This window comes from Mus pahari, chromosome 9 (genome assembly GCF_900095145.1).
Source record: "Mus pahari chromosome 9, PAHARI_EIJ_v1.1, whole genome shotgun sequence".
NCBI classification, from domain to species: domain Eukaryota; kingdom Metazoa; phylum Chordata; class Mammalia; order Rodentia; family Muridae; genus Mus; species Mus pahari.
The window spans coordinates 69545837-69558361 of NC_034598.1; the positions used below are offsets into that span (position 1 = coordinate 69545837).

At 37.9% G+C, this 12525-nt stretch overlaps 1 pseudogene; it reads right to left on the minus strand.

Moving 5' to 3' along the window:
- Positions 1 to 1215: 1215 nt before the first annotated feature.
- On the minus strand, positions 1216 to 1666 carry LOC110326117 (annotated as a pseudogene).
- Positions 1667 to 12525: the final 10859 nt, after the last annotated feature.

The following is a 12525-nucleotide window of genomic DNA, read 5'->3' on the forward strand; positions in this document are numbered from 1 at the left end:
TGTGATGTGTGGCTTGTCCTTGTGATTGGATGCTTTACATGCTCGGATCTTCTTAGTCCTCAGAGTACAAATTGTTTGATGCTCTGAATAAAGTTGGCTATTGCATGAATGTTTAGTCTACCTCATTTATCAACTCCATTCTTCTAGGTCATGCCACCTCTAGAATGGTGAAATTCCCTCTACCCTTTTCCCCACCAATTCCTATGTCTCTCTTCAATTCTCTGTCAAATACATAATCCTGTTGTTGTTGTTTAGACACACACACACACACACACACACACACACATGCACACATACATACACATATAATACCAAGTCCATTTTTTTTGTTTTGTTTTGTTTTGTTTTGTTTTGTTTTTCGAGACAGGGTTTCTCTGTGTAGCACTGGCTGTCCTGGAACTCACTTTGTAGACCAGGCTGGCCTTGAACTCAGAAATCCGCCTGCCTCTGCCTCCCGAGTGCTGGGATACCAAGTCCATTTAATGTGGCTAGAATATACATGATTTCAGAGCTGTGCACTTTGTATTGAACAACCAATTAGGAGCCTCCTCTTTTGAAAGAGGCTAAACTATCCTCCTCTCGTCAGTCATAACTTGCCTGTATTTATTTTTTTAAGGATAGAACCCTGTGAAATGTTCTCGTTCAGATTTAACATGTCTATCGATTGATATTGGATTGTTGGGTCTTGTTTAGTCAACTATATTGCTGAGGTATCTTGGGTGAAGGTTCCCTGTCATTCTGGAGTATATACTCACAGAGCCGACTTCGACGTCTTCTAGCTCTTATGGTCTTTCTATGTTTATCTGGGGACAGTGAATAAGAATTGTCCATTTTAGACTGCAGAGTATATTCCTCAAATGTGTCTTGTTGAATTCGATATTTAATAAATAAATTCTGTCTGAATTTTCTATGTCCCCGAAATGAAACACACACACACACACACACACACACACACACACACACACACACACACACCACACAGCCTTTACATTTTGATATGCCATACAACGAGGAATACTTGGGCCACTTCCTAACCTTCATGACGTTAATCCACCTCTCTGCCCATAATCCCGAGTTATTACTAAATTCTATACTCTATCTTGGCTGCCCTGGACCCAGTTGGGCATACCCCTCGGGTTGCTCTACTGACTCCTTTATATGGAAGCCATCCTCTCTGTCCTGCCTTCTTCTCAGTCATAGCTTCTCTCTTCTCCTCTACACTCTCACAGCATTAGTCCTCAGAAAATGTGCCTCTCTGGGTGGTGCAGCCTGGCGCTTCAGCTGAACCCAGATATCCTCTTTGGCTTCCTTTTTCTTCTGATATTTCTTCTTCCTTCTTCACCCGTTTCAGGAAGCTGCCTCTGCTCTTTGAGTGCATGATGTGCTCAATCTGCACATTGATCCTCTTGGCCAGAATCTTGCCCTTAACTTTCTTGTTTACAAAGATGCCCACGGCGCGCTGGGTGACATCGTAGACTCTTCCGGTTTTGCCGTGGTAACACTTACTGGGCATTTCTTTTTGAACAGTGTCCATTCCCTTGATGTCTACAATATCACCCTTCTTGTAGATTTGCGGGTATGTGGCCAAAGGAACAACTCAATGTTTCCTAGAAGGCCTAGAGAACATATACCGAGTACCTCTCTTCTTTCCCTTTGTGGTCATCATTTTGGTGAGTTACTGAAAGATGGCTGCCATGGCCGAAATCTATATAATTTTTTTGAATGACATAAATAGTTATCTTAGGATTTTGTTCATCTCAGAATAGGTATTATATTTTCATCAAATGATATGTTATACTATGAATGAATAATCTCCACATGACTATAAGTTAAATATAAATTATATGTATATAATATAAATATATACATAACTGTATATGAGAAATCATGCATATTTTAAATTGATAAAATAATTTAAAATGGGCATTTTCTTTCAGTTTAAAGTTAGCTTGCCGTTAATGAATAAGAGTTTTCTTTTATTAATTTCTCATTCCATGAGTTGATCTATATTCATTCACTACATATTTTTCAATCTTTTTTCGATTTCATTTATGTATTTCCTCTACTTTGCATATTTGTTTAAATGGAAACTATTATTTCCTAACTGAATATGGATGGTTGATATGCAAATTTAAATCTTACTCCATATTACATTACAAAACCACATTAATTGAAAAGTTTTCAAAGTAGTATTTGCACTTACTTATTTTCTTTTTTACAGGAATAATATATTTTTTCTATACTTGCCTCTCTCTAAGGGATCTTCAGGTCATTCAATTAATTCCTATTCTGTCACAGGAAAACACATTTAAGTTATTCAAGTTAGAAAAATATACAAACTTCCCGAATTGCATTGATGCTGCCTATTTGAGAAGTTTTGGTTACAAACTTTGCTTAGAGAAGAAAAGGCATTTTAGGAAGGACTAATTCCATTGCCATATCTCGATACAATAACCAAAATACCAAATCATCAATAGACTGTAAAACTGTGTAGATGGCCACCAAGTAAATGTCAACAATCTATTCCAATACAACGTACCTAATGCAGGACAGCAGGGCTCTAAAGATGGACTAACTTACTATTGTCTTGTAATGATTAGTGACCGTAGTTTGTCCTCTAGAGATTTCTCAAAATGTTCAGTTTAACTTCTACTTGGTGACCTCTGCTCCTTGTCAACCTTGGCTATTTATAGGTCTTGGTTTCAAGGTTAATGACATCATATCCATTATGCTGTCACTTTTTTAAAGATAAATCAATTCTTAAATGACATCACTGAGAGCACTTTTTATTTTTTTCACATCCAGAATCATTCTGACCATTCACTTCACAATTTAATCATTGTGAAAGGAAATCGAATTGAAATGCCATTATGTCAAATGACACCTTTAAACCGAGTGCTACCACATTTTCATATTTAAATTTTCATTGTTAAAAGTGAAGCTACTTTTAAATAACTTAACTTAAAAACATGAAGCTACGCAGTTTTTAAAAATCAGAACAAGAAAGCAGGTTCTTTGTACAATTTAGAATATGTATTTGGAAGAAAATAAAATTATATATACTCTCTTCAAATGATTCATCTATAACCATGTAAGTGGTAATGGAAAGCATAGTAGATTGAAATATATGAGGCATTTTTAATTTCTTTGGAGACAAATGCTTACCTAGAAGGACCTTTTGAATAAGTGACTGTCATTTTGAAGACCTTTTATATTATAATATATGCCATGACTCCATGACCCCATTGTGAATTTTTAAAAACCAGTAATCATTAGAAGAAAACTGTATGTATAAGATGACTTTTAAAATTTTTATACTGAATTAGGGTATGGGTAAAACATGTCTGATATTTTAGGAACATTTATGAAGACCAGAAGTGATTTAAAAACTATGCACGGACATTTCATTGTAGATTAAATGTGTTCTAAAAAAGTTTAAATCTTATAATTGAATTTATATTTGCCTACATTGGTAATCAGATGGTCATTAAAATAAATAGTCCTCTATATAATCAGATGGTCATTAAAATAAATAATCCTCTATGTAGAATGCATACAAGTTTTTTGATAATCTTTAAATGAGCTTACTGGGATTCCTCATACAGCATTCTAAAGCCTTAGGTGTGTTCTTTGTCTATTTAAATATATTTATGAGAATACAGGTAATTATTCACAAAAATCTTCTCTGTATATATCTTTTTTTGTCTGACAAGCCAATGTGGATTCATTTATATCTTTGAAGGTTTTAGTCTGTGAGTTTAATTTCTACTTCATGTTGCAATAATTAATGCAATCAATTATTTCACCTCTATCTGACAATATCATTACATGATGTCATTACAATTTAACTTCTTCATCATGTTACATTTTCTTGTATTGTTTTTTAAAGACGCAGTTGATGTTTCTTATTTTGTGTCTTTTTTGAGAACATGAACTCCTTCCAGGCACAAAGCAGCTAGCTGCCTGAGGAGCTCTAGTCCACGTTGAAATTTCTCTGCCATTGAGTGAATTAAGGTCACATTTTATCATTTTTATCTATGATTTTTCCCCCCACAGACTGCCTTTCTTCATTTTTACTCAATACAGCAATTGGACAGTGGTAGGATCTAAACAAATAGATAAATCTAAGTATGTTAATTAATCTGTTGGATGCAATATTTAATGTCATATAAATTTATGAGAACAGAATTCAAGAAAAAGTTATCTCTCTTTTTCTGAGTAGCAACCATAATCACAATATTTATGCATTAATCCTAACAGTTTGCTTTGATGTTTCATCCGCCCTCCGTTCTCCATAGTAAACCTGAATTGGAGCCATGGCTGGTTGTAAGAATGCATATAACTTTAAACATTAAAATAAAAATATTTTATCCATACTTAGATAAAGTTCAGCTGGCTTCCTTTTGTATCATATCCTGCCCTTGTACGTTCATTTTATCCTGATATCAAAATTTTATCCTGATATCAAAAAGGCCTGCTGTTTGCCCTTCTCCAGCACAATAGAGGGTGAACAATAGAAGTATTCAATGGTGAAACCATGGTTACATTTGAAGACGTTCTTTACACATTAGTCAGAGATTCTGTTAATGTGGGGGGGGGGGCGGGGTCCTTCATTGGAGCCCCAGTCTAGTAGAATTTTAAAGAAAATTCTACGCTTAAGGAAAAATGAAATAGATGATTTCTGAAATGCAACTACTTTTATTAAATAATATTGGAGGCTCTTAAATAAGATTTAAAAAAGAAGCAGAACGTACTCTTCGGTTTAACACATACACAGTTGGGACCTTGTTCTTGGCGCTATTTGTTCTACTCCAGTGAAAGTTTCAGAGTGGGCACTGTGGATTCTGCCATCAGCCTGATTAAGAAATGTCTTGAAGCTCTTATCCCAAAAGATCCCATACATCATTGCTCTCAACACATCATCCTGACCATACGTAGCATCATTCTGTCAGAAAGGATATGGTTTAAATGATTCTATGCTAATATGGTGTTCTGCTTTGCAGAGTTGGAATTCTTCCATAACACTCTCCATGTAGCTGGTGCGCATATTTGCTGAGTATTTTCAGTTTCTACACTCTAGAAGTGCCCTGCTCTTTGACACTGGTTGCCTTACAAGCAAGGAGTTGAGGAATCCTAAGACCCAAAAATGTCCCATTGCCGGAATGGAGCATTGCTGTGGCCCATTTGCTCTGAGATAAGCTCTACTTTTTTAATCCATCAGCCCTCTCAATATCTTCATGTTCATAAGTACCATTTTCTATCCCCAATTTAGGATAAATGTTCTTCTCCATACAAGTCCTCTCTTCTGTATCCATTAAAGCCTAGCTCACCACAGTATAACAAATAAAAACCTCAATATATGAGTTACTAATTTTGGAGTGCTTGGCCACTGAAACTCCAAAGATTCCCAAACATTACAACCTTTGCCATTGCTCATGGTGACCCTCCAGAACTTGATGGTTAGGACCTCTTACTGAAGATACTATATGCTTGGGTCATAGAATATGGTGAAATCAAGCTGGTATAGACTTGCATTTTCAACACCACAGTCTAGCTTTCATAATGCTGGAATGTGAAATACAAGGTACAAAAGGAGAAAAAGTAATGAAAGAACTCTGTGGGGAGCCCTCCCCACTCCAATCTCGAGAAGGTGACACCCCAAAACCACGAATAAACCATCTTGATGTAAAAACACGAGGTAGTTTATTGGCCGAGCTCCAGGCCGATGCGTACCTCATGCAGGAGGTAAAGGCATCGACCACGTGGCTCGAAAGCTGGGGGTTTTATAGGGAGGTGGGGGCTAGCAAGAATTGGCGTGATTACACAGGATTGGCTCATTTAAACATCAGCAGAATGACCACACATTTTCAGGATGGTACGTGCAAGTCAGCAGTGTTAGGAGACCTGAGGGGCGGGTCAGTGGAACATTTGGTCAACACATGACTCCAAACCATCAGTCCTAGGAATGTTCTAACAATGGCCTGCTTGGGCATGCCCAGGCCTGATCCACTGTGTTCTCCACCTCAGGCTTCCAAGCCCACAATGTTTTTCCTCTGGACTTATTTGACATACATTACAAGAATTCCAGGCCTTAAATTTCATTTTAAATTTCATTTCCCTTCAGTAACCATAATTTGTATGCAACTATTGATCCAGAGTGGTACAAAAATTACTTGTCTGGGAAGATATGCTTAATAGTGCAAAAGAAACATAAACATCATGTGTATAACCAATCAGTTGACCCTTGGATTTATTCTATCTGGTACCACTGCTAGGCTGAGAACTATGGCTAGACAGACCACATGCTCTAGAAGAGAACCTACTATTATGCTGCTAAATGAATCAAGTACTGAACTGACTCACAATGTCTTACTATCATTCCCTAGATCGATGTATCTATCAACCTGAATACTAGAAGCCTCTATTTTGCTTCAACGAGTGATTAACAGTAACCCTGGCCAAGGTGCAGATAATAAGAGAATGCAGTATATTTAGCCCTCAAGTGAACTTCTGCTCCAAAGTCTCATGGGTTACTAAAGAAGATGGAGACAGGAATAGAGAGTGAGGTTTCAGGTATCTGCAAGGAAACGTTATCTTTTGCACGCAATGGAACAGCTTCAAACATAAACTTGGAAATTGTAACACCATGCCCAAAACCTGTGCAAGACCAAGCCAGTCTAAAGCACTTCATAGAGAGGGTACTTAGGAACATTAGCTCATTTCAAAGCATACTATCATTTCTTAACACTGGGTGAGAGTGAGACAGCATTCTTGAAATATGTAGCCTCTGAAAAGTCAGGCTCTCTAGTAAAAGATCATGCAAACATAAAGTTGGGAAAGTATGGGAGGGAGGAATGAATCCAGGAAGATTTGGGGATGGAGAGATGAAACTCTTATGAAGCTAATGAAACATTTAAAAATAATCTTTCATATAATAGTTATTTTTTCTTTTGTTGGATATGTTCTTTATTAACATTTCAAATATTATCCCCTTTCCCAGTTTCCCCTCTGGAAACCCCCTATCCCATCCTCCCTCCTTCCTGCCTCTATGAGGGTACTCCCACACTCACCTACCCATTCCTACCTTCCAGACCTCACATTTCCCTACACTGGGACATTGTAACACCTCAGGCCCAAGGGCTGGTCATCCCACTGATATCCAACAAGGCTCTGCCACATATGAGGCCGGAGTCATGAGTCCGTTCATGTGTATTCTTTGGTTGGTGGTACAGGTTGACACTGTTGCTCTCCCTCCCTCCCCCCCCTGATGATTTTATATTATGAGTGTTGTTAATAAAAGAAATGTTAAGATTATTTTTTTAAAGAAAAAAGTCACAAGAAGGCATTACAGTAAGAGGAAAGTATTAGCAGTAGGAGAAGAAGCAGGTCTGAGATAAGCTAGTGGGGAGTGGTTCAAATTACAAACATTCATCTAATGCAAATGTGAAACTTAGCAAAAAAAAATAGCACTCATTTGAAAAATACCAACGTACATGGAATAAGTAGCAACCCTAACAGTGACACTGTGACTATAGTTCTTGAAGGAGTAGGATGGCTAGATCGGTGAAATTTCTTCTCTTCTGAGTGCATTCGGTGCTGAATTTAACTCTGTTTTGCCTGTGGTGGTGAATATAAAAGACAAGGCTGCATTTTTATTGTTACATGATGAGACAGTCACGTTCCTACAAGACAACAACTTCCAGTTTTAGACTCCCACTAGATTCACTACATCACAGATCTTAATTTTAAAAACCCCTTGTCTTTTACAACTAGTCAAAAAAACTTTTTTATCAGCTACAGCATATATGCAGATGTTGACGTCCTTCCAGTAGTGGTAAAAACAGTGAGAGAGTTGGTGAGACAAATATAGACTATAAAGCCTCTCTAATTAATATTCTTATGAAAAGGTCAAATAATGATAGAATTGAGCCCAAAGTTCTTTTATTAAAAAATATTTTCATGCACTGTATATTTCCCCTCTCCTGATTCCTCCCAGATCAACCCAGCTTCATAACAACCCAACTGTATGATTTTTCTCTCTTAACAAGAGGACCAAACACAATAAAACAATAAAACAAAAACACGACAAAACCCAATACAGAGACACACACACATACACACACCCATACATCAGATAAACAACAAAAAAAAGTGAAAATCAAAATAAACACTCAAAAGATCAACAAAGGGAAAAAATACTCAAACAAAGCAAAATGAGACAGAAACCCTACAAAAATAACATCAAGTTAATTTTGTAATGGGCAACTGTCCCTGGGCATGGGTCCTGCCCAGAGGTATGGTTACTATATCCAATGAGACTCCACTGGGGAGGGAGGGAACAGATGGTTTTATTTCTTTGCCAATATGTAATAATTGTAGGTAGTTCCTTGATTAGGGGTGGGGTATCATGAATCCTTCCTTTTTCAGTGCTGGTACCCTATCAGGAACCTGTGATGCTGGGCTTGGGTATACCAGCAAAGTCTTTATGAGTTCATGTGTACATCAGTCTTGTTTGTGACTGACAGACGGGTTCTTTGTAGTCATTTCTCACTTCTGGCTCTTACATTCTTCCTCCTTATCATTTGCACGGATACTGGACACCTGAGACCATAATGAAGATATCTCATTAGAGTCATTCCTCACCTCTGACTCTTAACATTCTTCCACCTTATCATTCACATAGATACCTGACTCTTGAAGCATGATGAAGATATCTCATTAAGAACTATGCCAATGGAAAGTAGTCTCACTAACTTTCAAACTAAAAAGTGAAATGAAAGTTGCTTTTCAAACTAGCTCACATTCACATGCTCTTATTCAGCAGCCATAAAAATTATCATAAATTGTTTTTCTTCCTATAAAATCATTTTCATTGCATATAATAGAGATCTGGGATGATAAATGAAAGGTTATTATTTTACTGCCACTGTTGTATTTATCTGAGAACCTGAATAACATCCTGGGTTATTTGTTTCAGTGACTATTTTACATTTCCATAGATGATCACGCTACTTCCACTTGAAAGTTCTGACCTAATTATCATAGCATTTCAGAAAACTTAAAATCCATTACTGCCACCATCAGCCTCCTTAATATTTTCTCATTTATTTAATTCATTTTATAATGAAATCCATTTCAAACTACTGGAAACTTGCCTTTGTAAATCATTATTGTATCCTTCTAGAAATACGTGTAGGTTAACCTTCTGTTATTTCTGCTAGTTCTAGTTCACTCCCGCTTGCATCACACATGAGCAGATGAATTTTGCACAGAGAACTTGCCCGGGCTTCAGACACTTTGTCGATGATGTTCTGAGCTTTCCCAGAGGTTCCTTTCATTGTCCTTGTGATTTTTGTTCTACTTTTGCTGTTCTGATGGGAAAATTGAAAGAAGCACACATTAGGAATGAGTTTTGTTCTTGACCCTCAGCTCTCTCTCACCAATTTTTCTAGTGACCCCTCCTTCTTTCCCTCTAAACCCCTTCTCTAATTATTATTAATCTCCTCATTTATTTTAAGTAATTACTACAAGCATACAAACCTGTATATTCTCTCTATTTTATTAGCTCTCGTTCATTTCTTAATGCCAATGTCCTCTGAGTAATAACACATTTGAACCCCATGTTTCTAAGCCTCTTTAGTGAACATTAAATATGTTCTGAGGTTATATCTACAGATTTCCTATAGCAGAAGGGGTGATTCATCTATTCCAGGCACATACTTCCTTTTAGGATCACTGGTACACAATTGTTTCCCATATGACTCAGACTTTAAATAGATGATGAGCAATTCAAGTGTGCTGACTTGGACATCAGTCCCTGAGCATATTGTGTACAAACCAATTTATATACTCATAAAATACTTCCTATTTCTTGGTTGGTTTCATTTAGAGTTCAGGAAATGCCAATATCTTTCTGTACAGACTTATATGAACATATTAGATCCGAATCAATGAATTGCATAGGTCAGGTTGAGACATAGAGGAAATTGTTTTTCTACTACCCATAATCTTCAAGGTCTAGCCCAAAACACTTGATTTTAGTTTCTTAAACAAAACCAAGATTCTCAAGATTTATAGAACCTTTTCTACCAAGGATATAATTATCCTAGCCAAACTTCCTGCATTCCTACTTATCTAATATCTTTAAACTAGTGAATTGAGAGTGGGTGAATTTTCTGCTTTCTTCTTTAATACCATCCACCCAGATATTTCAGAAATGTGACTACTGTGTCTTTAAAGTATATATTCAAAAATGTAGGTTAGTGAACCACAAAGTATTGAAAATACGTATTATTATGTCTTGATACCTCTACAATACTAAGCATATGTGAAATAATAGATACAGTGTTTAATGGACAATGCACACTAACATTTATTCCTTCTGTCTCTTGGACAGAGGGAGGGTAAGCGTAAAGAGATGGCCAGGATTGTGGGAGCACCTGTTGGGGTCTCTCACCTCCACTGACCACTCTCCCTCTAAACATTGTATTGCGCCCCCTGCAGACGGACAGGATTGCCATTAAGAGGAGCTATCCAGGTCTCCCAGAATGCAGCGTCAGACCGCCCTACGTCATTGTCATCACCGCCCACTGTTGTCGCCCACTGCCGTTGCCCGGACCAACCACTGACGTTGTCACCGCCTTCTCATTCGGACCCACCTTCTGGACACAGCTCTGCTCAGAATCAGACCGCGCACCATTGAGAGAGACAATGGGACACGCGGGAGAGGGTTAAGGGTCCTCCCGTGTCCAATTAATAAATTATGCTCTGACCCTTGCAGCTCATTCTATTCTTAGGATGTTTAGCCCTTCAGTACGAACCCAGTCCAAGAAGTTTTCTGCCCACGCAGATACGGCGCCAGTGGCATGGCGCAGAAATACACAAGCACCAAATCCTAAGGAGCTTCCTGTGGATATTAAATATTCTTATGAGACAGCTTGGAGGAAGCCCTGTATGACCCCTCTCTGCTCTGCAGAGCTAAGAGACATGTTTCAGTTGCCAAAACTTCTTTGGCCTTGTTATATTAAATTCAGCACTAGTTTCAAGGTGTGAAGTTGCTAGGGAAATCATTTCAAAGCTATTCACTCTTAGCCACAATTGGTTTTCTTTGGGTTGATAAGCGGTTGCATACCATGTAATGCATTTCAAATCAATCATGTTATCAATTCATTTGTGGAGAAACTTAGGCTTATCTCTGTTTACTATTGGGGTGGCAGGTCATATGTTTGTGCTTCTTCCTCACTTTTGTCAATCCTTCAGTGCATTTCATTACTATGTAAACAGTGGGGTTTTTAATGTATTATTCTAGCCTGAACATGTCATGCAATCTTTGCAATAGGCTTTTAAAAACTCTGATAACCATTGCTAGTATATTGTCGAAGCTGTCATCAAAAGGATGCCAAATTGTATTTTTGTATCTAGGAGAGAAGGGGAGGGACGGAGGGATGGAGGGAAAGAGAGAGAGAGAGAGAGAGAGAGAGAGAGAGAGAGAGAGAGAGATTGTATATACATACATATACAGGTCATGAATGTGAAAGACAGCAAGGAGGGGTCGATTGGAGGGTTTGGAGGAAGGAGAAAGGACAAGTAAATGGTGTAATTATTTGAGAGAGAGAGAGAGAGAGAGAGAGAGATCCTGACCTGTGTTTTGGCCAAGAAAAGGCCACTAGCTTCTGATTGTCACCAAATCATATATACTGGCTTCTAAAGTTCCCTAACACTTATCATCACCATCAATAATCTGAGGAACTGGTCTGTGTATTGATTTGTGTGCCCCTCGCCACCCATTTCATGTATCTCCAATTATAATCTAAGTCATTTAAAGGTGGCAACCTTGGGCTTTCTTTTGGTTTCCAGCTCATTTAAGACATATCTGCTGTATTGCAGGTATGCTGTGTACGACCCTTTCCTACTTACCCAGCAACTAGAAGTTCTTATCCACATAGAAGGGAAACTAAGTCATGCAGAGATTTAATTTGTGCATGTCTATTCTGATAAATGACAAACCCATGACTGACAATGAACACCCTCGACTCTGACCCCTTTCCTTCCCCCAGGAACACGAACACTGTCACTTATAACTGAGGAATACTTTTAATACCAAGTGGTTTCAAAAGACCAAAGTATCAAGTTAACACAATTTTTAAATTTTTCACTAAGGTTGTTGCTACCCTCTCTCTCTCTGCTTGCTTGATTTTTAAAGCCAGGTGGGGGAGACAAAAAAGAACTATGTAGCAGATGGCAGGGAGTGCCCAGCAGACTGAGCATGCTACACATTGCATATCTTTCTGATTCTGTAAATGCCCTGAATTAGTGATGGTAGTGAGCACCATGTTTTAAAGTGAATGGGGAGGAACAAGAGCCAATAACGATCAGCTTACCATAACGATTCATTTCAGAGGAAAGAAAGGAAGCCAGACTTTATCAGGCCACTTGTCATAATAGTTGGAACACACAGAGCCGAGCTTTTCTACTAGAAGATGCCAGTGTCTTCTAGAATTGTGGTTAGTGGTTGGTGGTTTTTCA